Here is a 26,081-nt window from a genome sequence, read left to right on the forward strand (position 1 = left end):
CATTCGCTCGACCAAAGATCCGTACCCAAAGAATGGAATGTTGCACAGTTCACACCAATATTCAAGAAAGGTAGTAGGAGTAATCCACTTAATTACAGGCCCATATCATTAACATCGATATGCAGCAGGATTCTGGAAAATATATTGTGTTCGAACATTATGAATTACCACGAAGAAAACGGTATATTGACACACAGTCAACATGGGTTTAGAAAACATCGTTCTTGTGAAACGCAACTAGCTCTTTATTCACATGAAGTGTTGAGTGCTATTGACAAGGGATTTCAGATCGATTCCGTATTTCTGGATTTCCGGAAGGCTTTTGACACTGTACCACACAAGAGGCTTGTAGTGAAATTGCGTGCTTATGGAGTTTCGTCTCAGTTATGTGACTAGACTTGTGACTTCCTATGAGAGAGGTCACAGTTCGTAGCAATCGGCGGAAAGTCATCGAGTAAAACAGAACTGATTTCTGGCGTTCCCCAAGGTAGTGTTATAGGCCCTTTGCTGTTCCTTATCTATGTAAATGATTTGGGAGACAATCTGAGCAGCCGTCTCAGGTTGTTTGCAGATGACGCTGTCGTTTATCGACCAATAAAACCATCAGAAGATCAAACCTAATTTCAAAACGATTTAGAAAAGTATCTGAATGGTGCGAAAATTGGCTTTATTATTTTTATTTGTTTTTTTATTTTTTTTTTTTTGTGGCTCTAAGCACTATGGGACTTAACGTCTGGGGTCGTCAGTCCCGTAGACTTAGAACTACTTAAACCTAACTAACCTAAGGACATCACACACATCCATGCCCGAGGCAGCATGCGAACCTGCGACCGTAGCAGCAGCGCGGTTCCGGACTGAAGCGCCTAGAACCGCTCGGCCACAGCGGCCGGCACGCGAAAATTGGCAGTTGACACTAAGTAACGAAAGATGTGAGGTCAATCACATGAGTGCTAAAAGGAATCTATTAAACTTGGGTTACACGATAAATCGGTCATATGTATAGGCTTTAGATTCAACTAAATACCTAGGAATTACAATTACGAACAACTTAAACTGGAAGGAACACATATAAAATGTTGTGGGGAAGGCTAACCAAATACTGCGTTTTATTGGCAGGATACCTAGAAAATGTAACAGAATTATTAAGGAGACTACGCTTGTTCGTCCTCTTTGAGAATACTGCTGCGTGGTGTTGGATCCTTACTAGACAGAACTGTCGGGGTACATTGAAAAAGTTCAAAGAAGGGCAGCAGGTTTTGTATCATCGCGAAATATGGGAGAGAGTGTCACAGAAATGATCCAGGATTTGGGCTGAACATCATTAAAAGAAAGGCGTTTTTCATTGTGATGGAATCTTCTCACGAAATTCCAATCACCAACATTCTCCTCCGAATGCGAAAATATTTTGTTTTACCTATCTACGTGGGGAGAAACGATCACCACGATTAAATAAGGGAAATTATAGAGCTCGTAGGGAAAAATATAGGTGTTCGTTCTTTCCGCGAGCTATACGAGAATAGAGAATTGTGAAGGTGGTTCGATGAACGCTCTGCCAGGCACTTAAATGTGATTTGCAGAGTATCCATGTAGATATAGATGTAAGCACTGTAATGTTTAGTATTTAAAAGAGCTGTTGCGTGCACACGGCAGAAGTAATGAACAAGAAGCAACTATAAACAGTAGTCTGCTAATGTTCTGAGATATTTAAGATGGTGTCACGCCCCGCCTCCTCTGATTTCAAACCAATGTACAGGGTAGGTCTATAGCGCCATCTCCCTTCTTTGTGTACCTCCTTGGTGTTATCGGTGGTGATCGTATCTTCGGTGTGTTGCAAAGACTAAATTGATGTCAATGCGTGGTAATTTGTTTTGTGGTTTATTTCTTCGGAAAACAATGCCATAGTGAGGCGTCGAAACATTGGTCGGCATACTCGCAACGCAATCCAACTACATCACCGTCGAGTCAATGAGGCTGACGAAGACTGCACACAGCGTTCGCAGGCAAATCGAATACAATTCCGTTTACAACAACAACAAGTTCAGAGAAAGGGGACAACAAGAGGAAATGAACAGAGCAGGGGGGGGGGGGGGGGGGGGGATGGATATAAAGAAGGGCAAGGAGTACATGGACACAGAGATGAGGGGGAGGAGGTGGATAGAGAGGGTGCGGGATAAAAGATGTATAGCGAATGGGGAGAGGGTGGTGCACGGAGATAGCGGTCATGGGGAGGAGATGGACAAAGGGGGAGAGGGGAGAAGGAGATTGATAGGGAGAGAGGGGAGAAGGAGATTAAGTCTTTTGTATCCAGTTAACATACATATTTAGCAATTGCGAAGCATTGCTGGATTTACAGTTGCCACATATATGAAAGATCGCCGCCTTAGAATGGTTTCTCCGATTTGGTTGATTCCTTTTTTTGTGTGTGTACGTTGTTGTCAGCACAAGGTTTAAATGAAAGAAAATTTTTGGCAAATACAACTAAAAAGTCGGAAATCAACATCAGCTGGCTATGCACAGAGGGAAGGGGAACGGAGGAGATGTACAGAGAGAGTGAGAGAGAGGGGGGAGGGGGGGGATGGGAAGATGGGCATAGAAAGTCAGACGAGGTATTTAAGATGTATATGCAATTCGCATACATATTTAGCAATTGCGAAGCATTGTCGGGTGTATGAGAGGGTCTTTTGGCTCTGCTTTTTTCTTTTGTGTTCCTCTTAACTTTCTCCATCAAAATTTATTGTTTACTATCATTTGTGAGTCATCTTCTTTTAATTGCACTTTTTTCTTTTTTCCGTTTTTCAGCAAGCCCTGTCGCATTATTAATTCGTCCTGTCCTCATCACTTCCCTATGTCCCTCTCTCTTTCTTTCTCTCTCTCTCTCTCTCTCTCTCTCTTAGCTCCCACCTCTTCTCTCACATTCATTGCTGTAATCGCCTATACAAATCTAACAACCTGTACATTATTCATTATCTCTATTATTCTGCTCTCCACAAACAAATATGAACTTTATTCTTACCGTCACAACTATTTCTCAGTGTTAGATCTCATACTAATTATAAGAGCTCTTGTAACATGTTCCATACTGAATGTAATGATAAAACACGAAGAATACCTGGTTGGGTGTAGGTGAGGGTCTTTTCGTCCTAATCTTGCTGGGATAAATAAAAATAGGTATGCGCATAGAGGTGGTCATTGTTTTCTAAAACACTGTAAAATCTGAAGTCTCTCTCCAGCATTAGTTGTGATATGGTTAGATTCTGATATGTCTCTGTTATTGATGGTGTGAAAATATATGATAATGGATACATGCCACTCTGAAAAAATATTTTTGCCTGAAGAAGGATAGGTATTTACAAATTTATCATAATAAAACTCCATTAACGTTTTATTTCTTTTACCTTCATGCGTTGCTGAACGGAGCTTCTATCTTTCGGGTTCGAGTATTTGAGGCGTTCCCACATAGTCGAGTGAAACAGTTGCATCAGTACTATACAAAAATCTACATAAGTGTTTGACTGTGGTAAAAGTGCTCTTTGCTGTTTCATCGCACACACACACACACACACACACACACACACACACACACACACACAAACAAGTCGTCACACCAAACTGATGCTCAGTAACACTCGAATAAATAAGGTGCACTTTTATCAAATATTTACACGAAAAGGATGACCAAGTTCAAGAAACTACTAGGTTAGATCATAGAACTGGAATTTGGACTGCACCAAATGCTTAGTAGAAGAAACTGGAAGTCACATAATGATTATGCTACTGAAGAACAGTAGAGCAGAGATATCTACAGCTAGTTCCTTCCAGAAGAATGAACAGATTAACCACGTATGTTTTGTGTTGGTTTTGGAAGGGGATGCAAAGGGGAGGAAAAAGTAGGGGGCAAAAATGGATTAAAATGCATAAAACCGATTATGAAGGATCTTGGTTATAGCAGTTATTTAGATATGCAGGAATTAGCATAATATAGGGAAAGACAAATACAGTTTTTTTGAAAAAAAAAAGTTAAGTGAAAAGCGTTTGATGTGCAGCCGTGAAGTTATTCATATTTCACAAAACTGCCTTGTAAGGGCACCATCAATTACAGAATGCCTTCAGACCAAAGGAGTTTCACGAAATGAGAGGACTACTCACACAGTCGAAACCGATATAGAGACTACAATAGTCACTGGAAGGGAAGTTGACCTGGCTTTACCCAGCGTTAGAAAAGCCGTGACGTAATGAACCATCTGACACACACATTGCACAACGTGCATTGAGAGCTCTCTATTGTTTTAACTGGAAACGAAACTCTGCAATCGCGTGTACATAGACGCACGCACACAAACAAGCTCGTGGTCCGTGATGCACGCCGCGCGGCTCCACCCCCGCGTGTGATTGATCTCTTTATTATGCATGTGGTCCGCCGTGACGAAAGCAGCTGCGCTCAGCGACGCAACGTGCCCACATGGCCCCGATTCGGCGCCGGCACCTCTGCGCATGCGCACACAACTCCAAGGTCTCTGAGTCAGGATCAGCCGGCCACGTGACCCGACAAGCGCAGCACGTGCTCAGTCTGTACACGGATGCAACAGTCAGACTCTTTTTTAACATTTGCGTAACATGCATTACGTTTTGCCCACAAATTTTTCAGACGACAAAGATACGGTAGGATCTTTGGGCAAACCACTTAAGTACGCGACAAGTGTAGAACAATGCATAAGACTGCAGATACAATGATGTTAACTCGTAACTACAGACGTGAATTCGTGTTAGGGGACGTTCTTTGATTACCTGAGAGCTTTTTTTTTACCCTCCTGCCGAATTTGGTGAGATATGGTGGGCCCCCGCTTCTCTTACGAGTATGTGAGGTTTATCCCATAGTCCGGTAACAATACGTAAAACGATGTTTGTTATTAGTTTTAAACGTTGATTAATACATTTAAATCGACATGTTTTATTTAGAAAGAATATGAAAGAGTGTGCTTAAAAACATTATTTTAAACTCGGCAAACGTGAGTAGTATTCGGACGGATGAACACAAGCAGAATGGGTATACTTGGAAGGAGAGACAGCATTGGTCGTATTTTTTTGTTTTATTAAACGCAAAATCGATTTTCGGTCACTTAGTGACCATCTTCAGTGCTGTAATATATAATTTAAATTGGTAGGCACTGGTGTCAACAAGCTTACAGCGATCACATAAACTTATCTTTATGTGATCGCTGTAAGATTGTTGACACCAGTGCCTACCAATTTAAATTATATATTACAGCACTGAAGATGGTCACTAAGTGACCGAAAATCGATTTTGCGTTTAATAAAACAAAAACAAAAAAATACGACCAATGCTGTCTATCCTTCTAAGTATACCCATTATATGGTCGTGGTGCACAGGACACTCCATGCGGTCGCCAATCAATAAACAAGCAGAATGGCTCAACGAAAATAGTATTAACCGTATTGAATGTTCCCTATAAAATTATTGGTATATTACATGCGTCATATGTCATAGAACGTTTTCTTACTTCGCACATGAAAGACAGGTTTTTTACCTTCCTTTGAATCGTATGAGTACGTAGCTTTCCAATCTCTTCATTTATATGATCACTAAGAGAGTTCTTATCGATGAACTTCACTTTAGCTTCCTGCCACAAGCGATTAACTTCTTTTCTGCTCGTGAGTTTCGTCTTGTCATCAGCCCACTTAACAAAGGCATTGATACAAATTCGTGCTGAATCAATAACATAGGCTTTGTACACTGATCAGCTAGAACATTATGATCACCTACCTAACAGTCGCCGGCGCTGGAGTCCGAAACCGCGCTGCTGCTACGGTCGCAGGTTCGAATCCTGCCTCGGGCATGGATGTGCGTGATGTCTTTAGGTTAGTTCGGTTTAAGTAGTTCTAAGTTTAGGGATCTGATGGCCTCAGATGTTAAGTCCCATAGTGCTTAGAGCCATTTGAACCTAACAGCCGATATGTCCACCTTTGGCCGGATCACAGCGGTGGCATGGAAGCAATGAGGCCTAGGTAGGTCGTTAGAGGGAGCTGGCATCACGCCTGCCCACACAAGTCACCTAATTCCCATAAATTCCGGGGAGGGGCGCAATGAGCTCTGATGCCACTTTCAATCACATCCCACATGTGTTCGATCGGGTTCATATCTGGCGACTTGGAGGGCCAGCACATCAACTGGAACTCGCCACTGTGTTCCTCGAACCTCTCCATCACACTCCTGGTCTTTTGACATGGCACATTATCTCGTTGGAAAAATGCCACTGCCGTCGGAAAACATATAGTCTTGAAGGGTTGTACGTGGCCGGCAACCAGTGTACGATACTCCTTGGCGATCATGGTGCCTTGCACGAGTTTCATTGGACCCATGGATGACCACGTGAATGTTCCCTATAGCCTAATGGAGCCACCGCCAGCTTGTCTCCGTCCCACAGTATAGGTTTCAAGGAGCTGTTCCCATGGAAGACGATGGATTCGCGCCCATCTATCGGTATGAGGTAGAAGGTATCGGAATTCATCACACCATTTAACACTCTGCCACCCGCCTATGGTCAGGTGCCCATTTCAGTCGTTGTTGCCGATGTCGTGGTGTTAACAGTGGCACATGCGTGGGTCGTGGGTTGCGGAGAGCTGTCCTTAGGCGTGTTCTGTACACTGTGAGTCCAGACACACTTGTAGTCTGTCCAGCATTAAAGTCTGATGTTAGATCCGCCACAATTCGCCACCTATCTTGTTTTACCCGTCTGCTCACATACGACGTCCGACATGTGTTATGAGTGGTGGCTGCCCAACCACACGACGTCTGAACGTGGCTTCACCACGTATTGAAGACACTCACTCACCACAGCACTCCTCGAACAGTGCAATGCAGTTTACTAAACGTTCGTGCCGATCCTCCAGGCCATCACAATCTGTCCTCGGCAAAACTCAAATACACTCCTGGAAATGGAAAAAAGAACACATTGACACCGGTGTGTCAGACCCACCATACTTGCTCCGGACACTGCGAGAGGGCTGTACAAGCAATGATCACACGCACGGCACAGCGGACACACCAGGAACCGCGGTGTTGGCCGTCGAATGGCGCTAGCTGCGCAGCATTTGTACACCGCCGCCGTCAGTGTCAGCCAGTTTGCCGTGGCATACGGAGCTCCACCGCAGTCTTTAACACTGGTAGCATGCCGCGACAGCGTGGACGTGAACAGTATGTGCAGTTGACGGACTTTGAGCGAGGGCGTATAGTGGGCATGCGGGAGGCCGGGTGGACGTACCGCCGAATTGCTCAACACGTGGGGCGTGAGGTCTCCACAGTACATCGATGTTGTCGCCAGTGGTCGGCGGAAGGTGCACGTGCCCGTCGACCTGGGACCGGACCGCAGCGACGCACGGATGCACGCCAAGACCGTAGGATCCTACGCAGTGCCGTAGGGGACCGCACCGCCACTTCCCAGCAAATTAGGGACACTGTTGCTCCTGGGGTATCGGCGAGGACCATTCGCAACCGTCTCCATGAAGCTGGGCTACGGTCCCGCACACCGTTAGGCCGTCTTCCGCTCACGCCCCAACATCGTGCAGCCCGCCTCCAGTGGTGTCGCGACAGGCGTGAATGGAGGGACGAATGGAGACGTGTCGTCTTCAGCGATGAGAGTCGCTTCTGCCTTGGTGCCAATGATTGTCGTATGCGTGTTTGGCGCTGTGCAGGTGAGTGCCACAATCAGGACTGCATACGACCGAGGCACACAGGGCCAACACCCGGCATCATGGTGTGGGGAGCGATCTCCTACGCTGGCCGTACACCACTGGTGATCGTCGAGGGGACACTGAATAGTGCACGGTACATCCAAACCGTCATCGAACCCATCGTTCTACCATTCCTAGACCGGCAAGGGAACTTGCTGTTCCAACAGGACAATGCACGTCCGCATGTATCCCGTGCCACCCAACGTGCTCTAGAAGGTGTAAGTCAACTACCCTGGCCAGCAAGATCTCCGGATCTGTCCCCCATTGAGCATGTTTGGGACTGGATGAAGCGTCGTCTCACGCGGTCTGCACGTCCAGCACGAACGCTGGTCCAACTGAGGCGCCAGGTGGAAATGGCATGGCAAGTCGTTCCACAGGGCTACATCCAGCATCTCTACGATCGTCTCCATGGGAGAATAGCAGCCTGCATTGCTGCGAAAGGTGGATATACACTGTACTAGTGCCGACATTGTGCATGCTCTGTTGCCTGTGTCTATGTGCCTGTGGTTCTGTCAGTGTGATCATGTGATGCATCTGACCCCAGGAATGTGTCAATAAAGTTTCTCCTTCCTGGGACAATGAATTCACGGTGTTCTTATTTCAGTTTCCAGGAGTGTAGATTTCGCGCCTTCCCTAACTCTGCACACGGACAGCACCCTCACTGTCTCACTAGCAGACATTCCTCGCCAGGTGTCGCTGCAATTGCCTGGAGTTTATGTCGATAGCAGGTCGCTGGCCGTAATGTTCTGGCTGATCAGTGTATGCTTTGCAGAATACCACGATTGACTCACTGAATGACACGCAGTGATTTCGACCGGCGAGGCAGAAAACTCCTGGATGAAATATGACATTGTGCGGCACTTGTTTCAAGTAGAGAACTCCCAAGCATGCACAAGTGTGAAGTACTCTATTCATTTAAGGGAAGCTATAAGACTAATGGTCCCTTTAATATTGCCCGTTACAATACCGTATATTAACAGAATTAAAAAGTGGAGTGAGATTTTCGCATTAACCTCCCCCCCCCCCCCCACCCTTAAATGAGATTTGGTGGAATTTTTCCGTCCCCCTCCCCCCATTTTGAGCTCACGTAATTAATGTACCTCCCGTTACATAACTACAGACGTAGAGTAAAATTGACTCCGTATAGCCTATTCTGTTTGTCTTTTACTCTTTATTATTACAACTTTTCTTCATTTTATGTATAATTAGGGGAGTTTAAAAAATTAGGGATGATAATTACCACTTTTAGTAAATCAAAATCATATTTAACACTACAGTATTTACAAAATATGATTGTTGCTTGAGTTATAAAATCACCAGAATGAAAAATGCTCCTATTGTTGCACAAAAAAGGCGAATACGTCCCAGGAAGAGTTAGGGATGTAGAACAAGTGACTTAGCTTTTCGACTTATCTGGGAGCTTTAGAGGCATTTTTATCAAAACATCTTGACATATTCGGTTTTTTTTACTTGTTAATATTAGTACACATGTCATGGAACATTATGCATCGTGTAAAGTAAAGCAGCATGACACATGATGTCATGTCGTATAACATGACACATGTAATCATGTCATGCTACACGGCATTTGTCGTGTCGTGCAATAAGACACAACGTGTTATTAAAGTTTAGGATGCATACATCTCCACTCTCGGATACTTACTATGTGTCCCACTCCCTAGAAGCACATAAATTTGCCTCTGCTTGTTTTTGCACCTCTCATCACACATGGAGCAGGGGTGGGTCTAAGAGAGCTCACTGCGCTGGGGAAATAGGATTAAGTAGTAAAAAAGTGCGAGTATGTCAATATGTATTTATTTAAATGTCTTTGAAGCCGCCAGACAAGTCGAAAAGCGAGTTCACTTCTTTTAGACCCCTACCTGTGAGCAGGACATATTCGCCTTTTGTGTGCTACGATAGGAGCGGTTCTCATTCTCGTTTACAACTTTTACTCTACCATAATTTTAACATTAGACTGTTATAGCTTAACAACCGATGCAGATTTTACTTGGCTGAGGCGACGACCGATCCGGTATAGTTTTCTCTGTTGTCTCTCGAACCATGTTGTCTGTATCGTGGCGACGGATGAAGCTATCACAAAACAACAGGACGATCATTAATTACACGTATTTGTCTAATTACATGTATTTGTCCTTCTCTTAGAAAATTTGAACCGATTCGCACAAATTTGAAACAGAAAAGACGTGCGCGTAAAAACCTCACGAAAACGTGTTTTTTGCACGTAAAATCCGAATTAAGCTAGAATTTTGAAACTGAATTTTCACCTTAGACCGAGGTCGGATACACCGCTGACCACATCTGAACCACCAGTCTCGATCCAGACCGGGATTATTTAAAGGTGACTATTTTTGCAAGTAAAATCCGAATCATGATGACTATTTTTACATTTAAAATTCGATCGTTACACATAAAAATGGTGCCATAAGCTAGGTATTAATTTCAGCCCAATTAAAACATCATGCAAAAGGAATTAATTGATTCGCACGATTTGCCTAGACGCCATCGCCAGCCGGCCGGAGTGGCCGAGCGGTTAAAGGCGCTACAGTCTGGAACCGCACGACCACTACGGTCGCAGGTTCGAATCCTGCCTCGGGCATGGATGTGTGTGATGTCCTTAGGTTAGTTAGGTTTAAGTAGTTCTAAGTTCTAGGGGACTTATGACCACAGCAGTTGAGTGCCATAGTGCTCAGAGCCATTTGAACCATTTAGACGCCATCGCCGGTTCGCATTCCAAATCTTGTTTAGTATAGTGTAACATAGCTACAGTAAGACGGATGTTCGAATGGCAGCTGCTGGTCTAGGCTAAAACAAAAACTTTCGTCCATGTTCCCAGCTCAAATATATACCGAGCGCCACCCCCCCCCCCCCCCCCTCAAACCGCTATTCTGCTCGTGGACTTCTCTGTCATTGTCATACTGGTTACAGCGCTTCGAAGCCGTAACGATACAGTTTTCAGAGAGGAATTTAAAGTACTGATTTATTGGTTCCTTAAAAAGTAATAAACATTCTTCTATACTAGATCAGATATAAATAATGTAAAATAGTACACTCTTTTAGAAAAAAAAAGTTGTGTCAAATACAATTGTGAGTCACAACTGATGACCATCGTCCACAGATTAGACGATTACAACACTTGTGTATTGTGGAGCTTTTGCTTTCAGTTTTTTGTTACATATACAGCAATATTTTCTAGTTGCCAGCTTATCTCCATCAGATACTGTTTGCTTCTCTTCTTTACAAAGAACTTTCCAGAGCGACGTTCTCACTCCCTGGCGAACACGGGGCTTAAAGGTTTAACGAGATTTTGTTGCGATTAAACAAATAAAATATTTTGCCAAGTATTTAATTTAAGGCATGAGGCTTAACACTTTTTTCTCATGAAACCAGAGATGCGGAGTCAAACTAACTCCATAAGACGCACTGCTAATTTCAGTAACAAATAACTCACTAAGACACAGATGCTGGGTCTCGACGCTGCACTTGCAGACTGAGGAAGATTAGTCTGAAGTTACTGATAGTACGGTGCGGTCAACAGAATTACAACAATGGGAGTATCTAACAGTATGGAGTCGATCTACTCCCGTCTGCAGTTATGCGTTAAAGGAGACACGTTGGGCTGTGACAAGGGCAATGCGTGAAGACTTCAGTGTCTGTTGTGGCAGAATGTTATCGAAAGATCACTCACAAAATCCAAAGATCTTTTGGTCATATGTAAAGGCTGTTCGTGGCACCAAAGGTAGAGTCCAGACAGTTACAAATGACACAGAAATGGAAACTGATGATAGCAACGCAAAAGTAGAAATGCTGTACTCTGTTTTTAAATGTTCCTTTACAATGGGTACTGTACTGTACCAGTTTAATTTTCACACAACTGTGAAGTTGAGTAACGTAGCTACCAGCAAAAACATGCTCCTATCGGAGCAAAAAGAGGCGAATATGCTCCTGCTTAAATGACTCTCAAAACTGGGGTACCAGCTGCCTCATTCTATCTTTCTCAGCCCCTTCAAAAATTTTCTCAAACATTTTGGCATGCGAATGTATTTGCACTCTTTTTGGCATGCAACTCACCTCTCATTTCCAGAAGCCCCTAATGGTCCAGGCAAATTAGGAAAAATTGAGGAAAAATTTATAAAGTTTTGAAACTTTGGGAAAACACTTTTAGGAGATGAAGAAGTAAAACAGGAAAGTTCCCTCCCCTATCGGGGGAGCTTCCCTCCCCCCCCCCAAAAAAAAATCCCTTAATGTAATTTATTTTTATTTTTCCAAACTTAACGAAAAACGGTTCATTTAACGAAGTTATCTATATGACAGAAAATATTTCTGGTGAAATTCTACTCAGGTAAGGTCAAATGCATGTTTAAGCAAAGTAATTAGTTTATGAGTGCTAAAATTTGTAGGCAAAAAACGTTAACTTTCTTTTAAAAAGAGACTTTTATTTATACAGAACAATTTTGCTTTATAGTCTTTTACTTTAGACCTATGCAACTTAAATTATTGGAATGAAAATCATTTTTCATGAAAATTAAGAATTACTGTAAAACTAATCAACAATTACTTTTGTTATAATATATTTACAATCATATGTACAGCATGTAGACAATGAATATACCACAATATCTATCAAACAAATAAATTCTTGTAAATATTTTTTTTACATAAAACCATCATCCAAATCTTCTGTAAAATCACTGCGAGCCACATTAGTGCAACTTCGTCCATAACAGTTTTTGCACATTGTTGTGCAATGCAGGTCAGCCTTCACACATCCGCACTTTCTTACGCAGCCTGGAGTGCAGCCGCATGAAATCAGTAGCAGTATTTCCTCTGGAGCAGGTGGTCGTTTCATGTGGATCGAGGAGAGAGGTGCGTTTGATTCCCTCCAGCCCCAGTTTCTGGGATCCAAGATGTTCCCCAGCCATAGCTGGATTTGTAAATACAGGGTTATTACAAATGATTGAAGCGATTTCACAGCTCTACAATAACTTTATTATTTGAGATATTTTCACAATGCTTTGCACACACACACAAAAACTCAAAAAGTTTTTTTAGGCATTCACAAATGTTCGATATGTGCCCCTTTAGTGATTCGGCAGACATCAATCCGATAATCAAGTTCCTCCCACACTCGGCGCAGCATGTCCCCATCAATGAGTTCGAAAGCATCGTTGATGCGAGCTCGCAGTTCTGGCACGTTTCTTGGTAGAGGAGGTTTAAACACTGAATCTTTCACATAACCCCACAGAAAGAAATCGCATGGGGTTAAGTCGGGAGAGCGTGGAGGCCATGACATGAATTGCTGATCATGATCTCCACCACGACTGATCCATCGGTTTTCGAATCTCCTGTTGAAGAAATGCCGAACATCATGATGAAAGTGCGGTGGAGCACCATCCTGTTGAAAGATGAAGTCGGCGCTGTCGTTCTCCAATTGTGGCATGAGCCAATTTTCCAGCATGTCCAGATACATGTGTCCTGTAACGTTTTTTTCGCAGAAGAAAAAGGGGCCGTAAACTTTAAACCATGAGATTGCACAAAACACGTTAACTTTTGGTGAATTGCGAATTTGCTGCACGAATGCGTGAGGATTCTCTACCGCCCAGAGTCGCACATTGTGTCTGTTCACTTCACCATTAAGAAAAAATGTTGCTTCATCACTGAAAACAAGTTTCGCACTGAACGCATCCTCTTCCATGAGCTGTTACAACCGCGCCGAAAATTCAAAGCGTTTGACTTTGTCATCGGGTGTCAGGGCTTGTAGCAATTATAAACGATAAGGCTTCTGCTTTAGGCTTTTCCGTAATATTTTCCAAACCGTCGGCTGTGGTACGTTTAGCTCCCTGCTTGCTTTATTCGTCGACTTCCGCGGGCTACGCGTGAAACTTGCCCGCACGCGTTCAACCGTTTCTTCGCTCACTGCAGGCCGACCCGTTGATTTCCCCTTACAGAGGCATCCAGAAGCTTTAAACTGCGCATACCATCGCCGAATGGAGTTAGCAGTTGGTGGATCTTTGTTGAACTTCGTCCTGAAGTGTCGTTGCACTGTTATGACTGACTGATGTGAGTGCATTTCAAGCACGATATACGCTTTCTCGGCTCCTGTCGCCATTTTGTCTCACTGCGCTCTCGAGCGCTCTGGCGGCAGAAACCTGAAGTGCGACTTCAGCCGAACAAAACTTTATGAGTTTTTCTACGTATCTGTAGTGTGTCGTGACCATATGTCAATGAATGGAGCTACAGTGAATTTATGAAATCGCTTCAATCATTTGTAATAGCCCTGTAACTCGGTAAGAATCGAGGCGTCCTGCATCAATAGTGGGTGGCAAACGAGAGAGTATGACAGCACTGTTTCTTGACCCACAAATACATTAAAACATCTAAATCAAATGACATTTAAGTTATCATCAGGACTCTCTACTGTTTTTGTGTAGAGAGAGGGTATAATTTTTGCAATGGTATCAGGAGAGGATGCAGGATCGTTGAATATCTGTGAAATATTATGAAGTTGGAAATACCGGTTGAATAGTTGGAAAGCTTGCGCTTTCCTTTCTCAAACAAGGCAGAACTGCTGTTGCAACCACTTTCTTCTGAAGAACCAGTATCTAATTCTTGCATTCACGAATGAGTGAGGAGTTACGTATATCTGTAGAACTGTAACACCTCGCTCTGATGCTACCTTTACATTCCTTAATCAGGATTATGTCTGTGTCGTCTGGAGCAAGAGCTATAAGTGGCACAAGAAGATCTACATCTTGGTCCACTATAATCAATTTCTGGTAAAATTTTGAGGCGTTTATAGCTTTTGCATCATCATCATCATTTAAGACTGATTATGCCTTTCAGCGTTCAGTCTGGAGCATAGCCCCCCTTATACAGTTCCTCCATGATCCCCTATTCAGTGCTAACTTTGGTGCCTCTTCTGATGTTAAACCTATTACTTCAAAATCATTCTTAACCGAATCCAGGTACCTTCTCCTTGGTCTACCCCGACTCCTCCTACCCTCTACTGCTGAACCCATGAGTCTCTTGGGTAACCTTGCTTCTCCCACGCGTGTAACATGACCCCACCATCTAAGCCTGTTCGCCCTGACTGCTACATCTATAGAGTTCATTCCCACTTTTTCTTTGATTTCCTCATTGTCGACACCCTCCCGCCATTGTTCCCATCTACTAGTACCTGCAATCATCCTAGCTACTTTCATATCCGTAACCTCAACCTTGTTGATAAGGTAACCTGAATCGACCCAGCTTTCGCTCCCGTACAACAAAGTTGGTCGAAAGATTGAACGGTGCACAGATAACTTAGTCTTGGTAGTGACTTCCTTCTTGTAGAAGAGAGTAGATCGTAGCTGAGCGCTCACTGCATTAGCTTTGCTACACCTCGCTTCCAGTTCTTTCACTATGTTGCCATCCTGTGAGAATATGCATCCTAAGTACTTGAAACCGTCCACCTGTTCTAACTTTGTTCCTCCTATTTGGCACTCAATCCGTTTATATTTCTTTCCCACTGTCATTACTTTCGTTTTGGAGATGCTAATCTTCATACCATAGTCCTTACATTTCTGATCTAGCTCTGAAATATTACCTTGCAAACTTTCAATCGAATCTGCCATCACAACTAAGTCATCCGCATATGCAAGACTGCTTATTTTGTGTTCACGTATCTTAATCTCACCCAGCCAGTCTATTGTTTTCAACATATGATCCATAAATAATATGAACAACAGTGGAGACAGGTTGCAGCCTTGTCTTACCCCTGAAGCTACTCTGAACCATGAACTCAATTTACCGTCAACTCTAACTGCTGCCTGACTATCCATGTAAAGACCTTTAATTGCTTGCAAAAGTTTGCCTCCTATTCCACAATCTTGTAGAACAGACAATAACTTCCTCCTAGGAACCCGGTCATATGCCTTTTCTAGATCTATAAAGCATAGATACAATTTCAAGATTTTAAACATGGCTGCAGCAGCAACTGTTAAAATTCTTCACAATAAAGGATGGCAGCCAAAAACAGTTGCAGGATAGAATTTTTTTATTAAAATTCTTGACCAAGGTTTCGGTACATATAAATATACCTTCATCAGAAGTAAACTTCTGAAATTACATCATGCACTGGAGAATAATGAAACAATTGTGCCAAAAGGCGTCGTCAGTAATTAAAGTATCATCTCCATTTGTACAACATGTGTAATGGGCACAGGATCAAAGCGAACAGTTTAACAATGTTACTTCGGCTATGAACTGTTGAGACACGAGTGTGAAGGCACTTCACACTCGGCTATGAACTGTTGAGACACGAGTGTGAATCAATCCTGGCGTTAAAATCACCCATGAGCAGAACACTGTCCTTGTCCTTTACTCTAACAACTACATCACTGAGTGCCTCATAAAAACTATCCATCTTATCTTGATCTGTCCCTTCACAATGCGAATATACTGCTTTTGCAACAATTTTAAAATCTGCATCGTCATCCGCAATCCTGGTTTCAATACCAAAACCGTCTAGTTTTTGCACAATCTGTGTAATAAACATTTCCTTATTGCTGAGGTTACTAAGAAAGGCAGACTGTGATTCAACGCATAACGTCTCGTCATTAAAGAATATTTCTCGTGAGGTCCGCTTCATCGTTCGCCTTTGGCGTTCAATAGTTTTTATGTTCAGAGAGCTTTCTGAATATCCGTCAAATACAACAGCAACATCATTTTTGTAATGTCTCTGAATATAGACTATTAAGGTTTTATAAATGTCACCAGAAGTTCCATTCTCGGGCCACACGACGTGGCGGATAAGAAACCCTCCATCTACAACAAAGAACTTCGATTCGTTATTGCCAATATTCCTTTTAGGTACTTGATTGTAAAGATTGTATAGCGACGACTTTTTTGTTTTCGTCATCAAACCACTGCTGTAAAATAGAGACATTGGTACACTCGATAACTCGTACGTGAATCAATCCCTTAAATAATCAAGTGAATTAAACGTGAGCAGTATTCTCTGAAATAACTGAGATGCATCTACTTCAGTTATATTTTTTAAAGCCTAACAGTTGACATGCACATTGTCGTAACCATGCTGGCGAGACAGTAACTATTGTTCAAAGAGCTTCTTCACCAACAGACACAGCTTTGTAGCAGTTTACTTCCTGAGAAGCTACTGATCCAGATACTAATGAATACAATTGCTCCTTACAAGCAAATGGAGTGTGTTGTTGCAACCATAGCTGAAATCTTCTGCAAATTTTCTCGTCAATTTCTATCCTCCCACTGATCAGTTCTACATCTACATATATATTCCGCTAGCCACCAAGCGGTGTGTGACGGAGGGCCCAATTCGCGCCAAAGTCATATACCCCCCCCCCCCCCCCACCACCGTTCCAATCGCGAATCGCGCGAGAGCAAACGAATGTCTGAACGCCTCAGTACGAGCTCTAATTTCCCTTATCTTTGAATGGTGTTCATTGCGCGATTTGAAAGTTGGTGGTAACAATATATGCCCTGCATCCTCGGTGAAGATCGGATTTCGGACTTTAGTGAGCAACACCTTCCGTTTAGCGCGCCATCTATCTGCAAGTGTGTCCCACTTCAAACTTTCAATGAGATTTGTAACGCTCTCGCGATGGGTGAATGTACCAGTCACGAACCTTGCCGCTCTTCTTTGGACCTTCTGAATCTCTTGAATCAGACCCGACTGGTAAGGGTCCCATACAGACGAACAATGCACTAATACTGGTCGAACTAACGTATTGTAAGCTATTTCCTTTGTTGAAGGACTGCATCGCTTCAGGATTCTACCAATAAACCGCAATCTAGAGTTTGCCTTACCCGTTACTTGCGTAATCTGATCATTCCATTTGAGATCATTTCGAATAGTCATATCCAGATACTTGACGAATGTTACCGCTTCCAAAGACTGGGCATTTATTTTGTACTCGTACATTAATGGGGATTTTCGCCTTGTTATACGCACTAGGTTACACTTGCTAATATTGAGAGATAACTGCCAGTCATTACACCACTCATTAATTTTCTGCAAATCCTCATTGATTTGTTCACAACTTTTGTGTGATACTACTTTCCGGGCCGGCCAGTGTGGCCGTGCGGTTAAAGGCGCTTCAGTCTGGAACCGCGTGACCGCTACGGCCCCAGGTTCGAATCCTGCCTCGGGCATGGATGTGTGTGATGTTCTTAGGTTAGTTAGGTTTAATTAGTTCTAAGTTCTAGGCGACTGATGACCTCAGAAGTTTAGTCGCATAGTGCTCAGAGGCATTTGAACCATAGCCATACTACTTTCCTGTAGACTACAGCATCATCGGCTTGTCTAATGCCGCTGTCAGTACCATCAACCAGATCGTTTATGTAAATCGTAAAAAGCAACGGACCTATTGCGCTGCCCTGGGGCACACCTGAAGTTACGCTTGTTTCTGTTGAACTCACCCCGTTCAGGACGATAACTCGGTAAGAGTGGAGGCGTCTTGCATCAGTAGTGAGTAGCGAACGAGAGAGTCTGACAGTATTGTTTGCCTGACCCACAAGTACATTAAAACATTTAAATCAAATGGCATTTAAGTTATCATCAGGATCCACATACGTGATGGGCTATTGGTATACTGCAAATGCATCTGTTCAACATACTATCGGTAAAACCTCTCCCGTGTGAAACATCTCCAACAGTCTTCAGTTTCTTCATAAGCGTTTGTTCTTTGGTCTTGTCGGTCCATACTCTACATCAATACTTATCAGCGCATCGAACTGTGAAGAAGCTGCCCTTGGAGAATTTATCGAACTCCGCAGGGTTTCTTTCAGTTTTTCCATGTCCTGGAGGTACAAATGATAAGCCTTAGCATAAGGAAAGTGTCCAGTTGCATGAGCTCCCAATTCCCCATAGCTCTGCTTGGATAAAATGCAACGCCAAGGTGACAAGCTGAATGTATTGTATCCATTAGTGGGAAGTTTTCCCTCTTCGCTTAATATCATCCATTGTGTTGACAGTTTTTTTTTCTTTTTTAGCCTTTCAATCAGTTGATCTTTTTTCAAATCGCCGAAAGATGCACCGTTTCCACTCATATCAGAAACACTGTCTTTAATATGTTGCTTCTCCTCCTCCATGACTGCCATTTCCTCCAGTATTATGATGGAAAGAGCACACATCACTGCAAAATGAGCTTGAATTGCCCTCGTGTATGCACGACCAGAAAGTATATGGAGAACAGAAGCTGTAGCATATACAGTCTCCAAAAGTTGAGAGCGTTCACTGTCTCTCATTAAGAATCCTATTGCTCCTGGAATCAAGTAATAGTACGTTCCTATGGGACCAAACTGCTGAGGTAATCGATTCCTAGGCTTACACACTAATTAGTATAACTTAAACTAACTCACACTAGGGACAGCACACACACACTCATGCCGGAAAGAGGACTCGTACCTCCGACGGGGGCAGCCAAGCAAACTGTGATAAGCCGCCTTAGACCACGTGGCTACCCTGCGCAGCTGCTCCTAAAAAAGACATTGTCAAGTGAAAGCCTACTAATCGAATAACTACATTAGCGAATAGCTCATTCCCTCCATTAACCCCCACTGCAACTACACTACTGGCCATTAAAATTGCTACACCAAGAAGAAATGCAGATGATAAACGGGTATTCATTGGACAAATATATTATACTAGAACTGACATGTGATTACATTTTCACGCAATTTGGGTGCATAGATTCTGAGAAATCAGTACCCAGAACAACCACCTCTGGCCGTAATAACGGCCTTGATACGCCTGGGCATTGAGTCAAACAGAGCTTGGATGGTGTGAACAGGTACAGCTGCCCATGCAGCTTCAACACGATACCACAGTTCATCAAGAGTAGTGACCGGCGTATTGTGACAAGCCAGTTGCTCGGCCACCATTGACCAGACGTTTTCAATTAGTGAGAGATCTGGAGAATGTGCTGGCCAGGGCAGCAGTCGAACATTTTCTGTATCCAGAAAGACCCGTACAGGATCTGCAACATGCGGTCGTGCATTATCCTGCTGAAATGTACGTTTTCTCAGGGATCGAATGAAGGGTAGAGCCACGGGTCGTAACACATCTGAAATGTAACGTCCACTGTTCAAAGTGCCATCAGTGCGAACAAGAGGTGACTGAGACGTGTAACCAATGGCACCCCATACCATCACGCCGGGTGATACGCCAGTACGGACATGACGAATACACGCTCACAATGTGCGTTCACCGCGATGTCACCAAACACGGATGCCACCATCATGATGCTGTAAACAGAACCTGAATTCATTCCAAAAAATGACGTTTTGCCATTCGTGCACCCAGCTTCGTCGTTGAGTACACCATCGTAGGCGCTCCTGTCTGTGATGCAGTGTCAAGGGTAACCGCAGCCATGGTCTCCGAGCTGATAGTCCATGTTGCTGCAAACGTCGTCTAACTGTTCGTGCAGATGGTTGTTATCTTGCAAACGACCTCATCTGTTGACTCAGGGATTGAGGCGTGGCTGCACGATCCGTTACAGCCACGCGGATAAGATGCCTGTCATCTCGAGTGTTAGTGATACGAGGCCGTTGGGATCCAGCACGGCGTTCCGTATTACCCTCCTGAGCCCACCGATTCCATATTCTGCTGACAGTAATTGGATCTCGACTAACGCGAGCAGCAATGCCGCGATACGATAAACCGCAATCGCGATAGGCTACAATGTAACCTTTATCAAAGTCGGAAATGTGATGATACGCATTTCTCCTCCTTATACGAGGCGTCACAACAACGTTTCACCAGGCAACGTCGGTCAATTGCTGTTTGTGTATGAGAAATTTGTTGGAAACTTTCTGCATGTCAGCACGTTGTAGGTGTCGCCACCGAAGCCAACCTTGTGTGAATGCTCTGAAAAGCTAATCATTTGCATATCACAGCATCTTCTTTTTGTCGGCTAAATTTCGTGTCTGTAGCACGTCATCTTCGTGGTGTAGCAATTTTAATGGCCAGTAGTGTATATCTTTAACTTTCATGTAAGTTGGTTGATTAAACGTCATGATACATATATCCTGTGTGGTCTTATCACTCTGCGTGATGGCTGAAGTTAAAGCAGTTAAAATAGTGGTGTAATCTGTGGGCGGGTTGTTAATGAATGGAAGCTCTAATACAGTTGATTGCGTAAATGGTTCTCCAGTTGCGATTTTCTCCATAAAACATCGCCACGCAGGAATAGAAAACTGTAAAAACTTTTCCATCATCCAAGTAAAATCGTGATTGGTAGGCACTGTTGCTTTAGTGAATGATTGTCTTTAGTTTTTTGCAGAACAATTTATTCAATTCCTACTCTATTCTGCCTTCGGAATGTTAGCAGATTAAATTTTTGGGCGCTTGCTGTTTCAGTAGAGCTCCGCATGACGGAAAGTTTCGTTACTTTCTGATGTTCTATCGCTCTCCCTGGAGTCAGACACCTGATTCCACCCACAGTATGGAATGTACCTTTGCCCATCATTGTTGCAATATTGAAATCATCATTATCGAAAACAGGACGCCATCACTGGAGTGTTCAGTCAGTTTATTTTTTAGAGATTTTATAGTCATTGTCTCTCCTTCTGGGAGACATTCATTAACTTTCTGCTACAAATCGAGCAGTGAAAATTGACATTCCTTTGAACTATCTATAAATTTGCATAATTCTTGAAAAGTGGCATCAAAGTTGGTATCTTGAGGGCGGCCTCTTTTTCGAACAGATGAGAAGTTCGACACTAATTTAGCATAGCAATCTTGATGATAATGGGCTTCTGCAGCTACTAAACACAAAACACTGTTGATGCGTTCGGCATCCTTTGTACCGAAATCATCATCGCGTTTCTCTGCTTTCTCAAGCAGCGTATGTTTCACAGTTTCCGCATCTATGTCACATTTTTCAGCATATATTAAAGTCTTTTTTTTTTAATTGAATGAATAAGAGGATCTTAAACTCTTATCATTTTGCTTGTGCGACATTCTGATTAATTAGTTTTCTTATGTTACGTTCCTTAATATATTCACGTCGACATACCCTATGCATTTCAATCAGTCCAGCGTTCCGTAGAAGATTATTACAGTCTGATTTAAAGTAGTTGTCACTTGACGTTTGCGCTGTGAAGTTGCGGCGTTGTCACGTCAAGCACTGGCTGGAGGCAGCCGCCTCAGCGCATCCCTGCCCCCGGCGAAAGAAAATCTTTTTAAAGCCTGTATCTTCTACAAAAAGTAAGTAAAAAATTTCAAACCCACATATGATGTATATCTCTATAATTTCTCTCAATCTGTCAAATATCTATTCTTAATTTTAATTAGGACAAGAGTTACGTTAATTTGTTTGAAACCATTTAAATTCTCCATTTCGCAAACAGCTTCTAACTTATCACGTCATTACTGAAAAACTGCTGGGGTCACAGCAAAATGTTTTTTTTTTTCATCCATTACCAAAATAATGCACTCGTCAAAGAATCCCTAAAAGTTTTCGTAGTGCATTATGTTTCCTGTATATAAATTTCTGAAAACAGTGTTTTTAAGCAACCCTATCAGTACTGAACTCGAAACAGGTATGATGTTTAAAATCTCTATCTCCTATAAATATTATGTAAATATTTTGAAATTTACGTACAGTATCGGTCTCAGTGGTATCTATAAGCTTATCAAATATCTTTTCTTAATTTTAATTAGGGTTGTTGTTACATTAACTATTGAAGTGTGAGAAATTTTCGCGTCCGGAAAAGTTTTCTTCTTTAGATTGCAGATCTCGAAAACTATTACACACATTGAATAACATCTTGGTGTATATACAAAATGAAATACACTCCTGGAAATGGAAAAAAGAACACATTGACACCGGTGTGTCAGACCCACCATACTTGCTCCGGACACTGCGAGAGGGCTGTACAAGCAATGATCACACGCACGGCACAGCGGACACACCAGGAACCGCGGTGTTGGCCGTCGAATGGCGCTAGCTGCGCAGCATTTGTACACCGCCGCCGACAGTGTCAGCCAGTTTGCCGTGGCATACGGAGCTCCATCGCAGTCTTTAACACTGGTAGCATGCCGCGACAGCGTGGACGTGAACCGTATGTGCAGCTGACGGACTTTGAGCGAGGGCGTATAGTGGGCATGCGGGAGGCCGGGTGGACGTACCGCCGAATTGCAAAACACGTGGGGCGTGAGGTCTCCACAGTACATCGATGTTGTCGCCAGTGGTCGGCGGAAGGTGCACGTGCCCGTCGACCTGGGACCGGACCGCAGCGACGCACGGATGCACGCCAAGACCGTAGGATCCTACGCAGTGCCGTAGGGGACCGCACCGCCACTTCCCAGCAAATTAGGGACACTGTTGCTCCTGGGGTATCGGCGAGGACCATTCGCAACCGTCTCCATGAAGCTGGGCTACGGTCCCGCACACCGTTAGGCCGTCTTCCGCTCACGCCCCAACAGCGTACAGCCCGCCTCCAGTGGTGTCGCGACAGGCGTGAATGGAGGGACGAATGGAGATGTGTCGTCTTCAGCGATGAGAGTCGCTTCTGCCTTGGTGCCAATGATGGTCGTATGCGTGTTTGGCGCCGTGCAGGTGAGCGCCACAATCAGGACTGCATACGACCGAGGCACACAGGGCCAACACCCGGCATCATGGTGTGGGGAGCGATCTCCTACGCTGGCCGTACACCACTGGTGATCGTCAAGGGGACACTGAATAGTGCACGGTACATCCAAACCGTCATCGAACCCATCGTTCTACCATTCCTAGACCGGCAAGGGAACTTGCTGTTCCAACAGGACAATGCACGTCCGCATGTATCCCGTGCCACCCAACGTGCTCTAGAAGGTGTAAGTCAACTACCCTGGCCAGCAAGATCTCCGGATCTGTCCCCCATTGAGCATGTTTGGGACTGGATGAAGCGTCGTCTCACGCGGTCTGCACGTCCAGCACGAACGCTGGTCCAACTGAGGCGCCAGGTGGAAATGGCATGGCAAGCCGTTCCACAGGACTACATCCAGCATCTCTACGATCGTCTCCATGGGAGAATAGCAGCCTGCATTGCTTCGAAAGGTGGATATACACTGTACTAGAGCCGACATTGTGCATGCTCTGTTGCCTGTGTCTATGTGCCTGTGGTTCTGTCAGTGTGATCATGTGATGTATCCGACCCCAGGAATGTGTCAATAAAGTTTCCCCTTCCTGGGACAATGAATTCACGGTGTTCTTATTTCAATTTCCAGGAGTGTAGAATTAAAATTCAGTCTAACTTATCGTAAGGAGATGACGAGAGCTGGCCAAACAGTATTTCTTAGTCTCACAACAAGAATAAGAATTAATCGAAATAAATTCACAAACACAATATTTAATGGCAGTAAGTACAGTACACACTAATCAGACAATGCGAAAACACCGCTTAATTCAGAGTCAGAGTCAGTGGAACTATCCGTCTCGCTGCTCGTATTGACAGGTATAATCAAGTCTTCGACACTTTGTTGTAATATACCTTCATTGTTCCATGCGTCCTGTATCACTCCTTTCACGTCATGCACTACCTTCTGCCAGTCTTCCGATGTCACAATTTCAACTGCCTCTTTCAAAAGGCGTTCCACTTCGGTTAATGTGAATTTCTTATTCTCTGCAGCAATATGCCGTTTAACCTGAGCCCGAATCAGCTCTATTGCGTTGAAATGGCAATGGTAAGGAGGCAATCTGAGCACTTTATGTCCGTATTTTTTTGCTACTTCATCCACAATGTTGTGATACAAGTTCTAATAATTCTGCCCTTGTCAAATTACTGTCGAACTTTACCTTATGTTTCTGTAACCAGCTAACAATGTCGTTTTTCCTCGTTGCCTTTGTGGGTGCTTTATCTTGTATTACTGAGTGATAGGGAGCGTTATCCATAACAATGATGGAGTTTTTTGTCAAGTTCTGGAGCACACAGTCTTCAAACCATTTCACAAAAGTATTGTGGTTCATCTCTTCATGGTAGTCGGAGGTCTTATTTGAACTGAACAGCAGACAATATGGAATGAAACCTTTTGAATTTCCGGCATGTGCTACAATTATCCTTTTTCCTCTGCCGATCGGAGTTGCCATACTACCGCTGATGGTACCGCCTGTCCAGTCTTTTTTTAAACTGTGTCCTGCATTCATCCACGTTTCATCAAGCCAAATGATATCATCAAAATTTGTCCCCACTAATTCTCTAAGAAAGCGGCATCTCCAGGCTGCAGTATCTTGGCGTTCCATTAGTAAGTTTCTGCCAGAGATGGTTTTATAGCGGAATACTAACATTTTCACGACTCGTAACAAAGACGATTTACTACCCTGAAACAGGTCAGCCGCTGTGAGGGTAGCACGTAGTTTTTTGAGTGTTGGATACTCCTTCCTCGAATAAAATGCGTATATTTGACGACGAATGGCATCGTCCTGAAAAGAGTTAAGTTTTGTGACCCTCTTCTCTAGTCGCCCCTTTTCCCAGGTGTCTCCAATTTAGATGATTCACTTGAGCCTTCTTTTGTGAATTTCTCCTTGCAGATTCTTATTACTGATCGTTTGCTAACTTGCAGAGCAGCTGCAGTTCGATCCATCACCTTATCCAAAGGAACGAGAGGCGCTCCTGCATCCCTCTCTCTCTCTCTCTCAAAATACTCACTTAAGGAACACACGTTTTCACGCGCCTGACTGCGTATAACGACGCCATGTCCGCCACTTTTTGGATGTTTCCCAGGGGCGTGCAGCCTCGGCCTCCCTCTCTTGCGACTGCTTTCATCAGACATCGTAAACACGCGAAGCTAGTCACTCAAATCTCTCACCCGCACGTCTACAACGGCTCGCTGAGGACTGGCTGGCACAATGCCCTAGTCAGCTCAGCAGAGCGAAGTGGCAACGCAGTGGCAGCCGACAGCTCCGGCTGCCATTGGTTTATTGGTGGCGGGAGCCCTGCAGCCCGTTGCCTGTCAAGTGACAACTACTTTAAATAATGGTACAGTCCCATCCGTCCGTTCCTTGCTGACGTGCATCAGAGTTTCCAAGCCCTTCGTCACTTGATGTCTCTCCTGCCGAAACGGATTTACCACAAGTAAAACAGATAGTAGAGTCCAAAATTATTGTTTTCTTAGTCTAGACAAAAGAAATGAGACTAAGAAGAAGCACTTCATAACACCACAAACTGATGAATACTGTCACAAAAACAGAACTCTCAGGCACTACTTTGACAGTTCACAACATTGTCTCAAATGAACTGGACACTGGATAGGAAGAAACGGCAGCGACAATAGTGGTAGGGGGAGCGATGAGTGATTGAGAAGGGGAAATCGA

The sequence above is a fragment of the Schistocerca americana genome, chromosome 2 (assembly GCF_021461395.2).
Source record: "Schistocerca americana isolate TAMUIC-IGC-003095 chromosome 2, iqSchAmer2.1, whole genome shotgun sequence".
Lineage (NCBI taxonomy): Eukaryota > Metazoa > Arthropoda > Insecta > Orthoptera > Acrididae > Schistocerca > Schistocerca americana.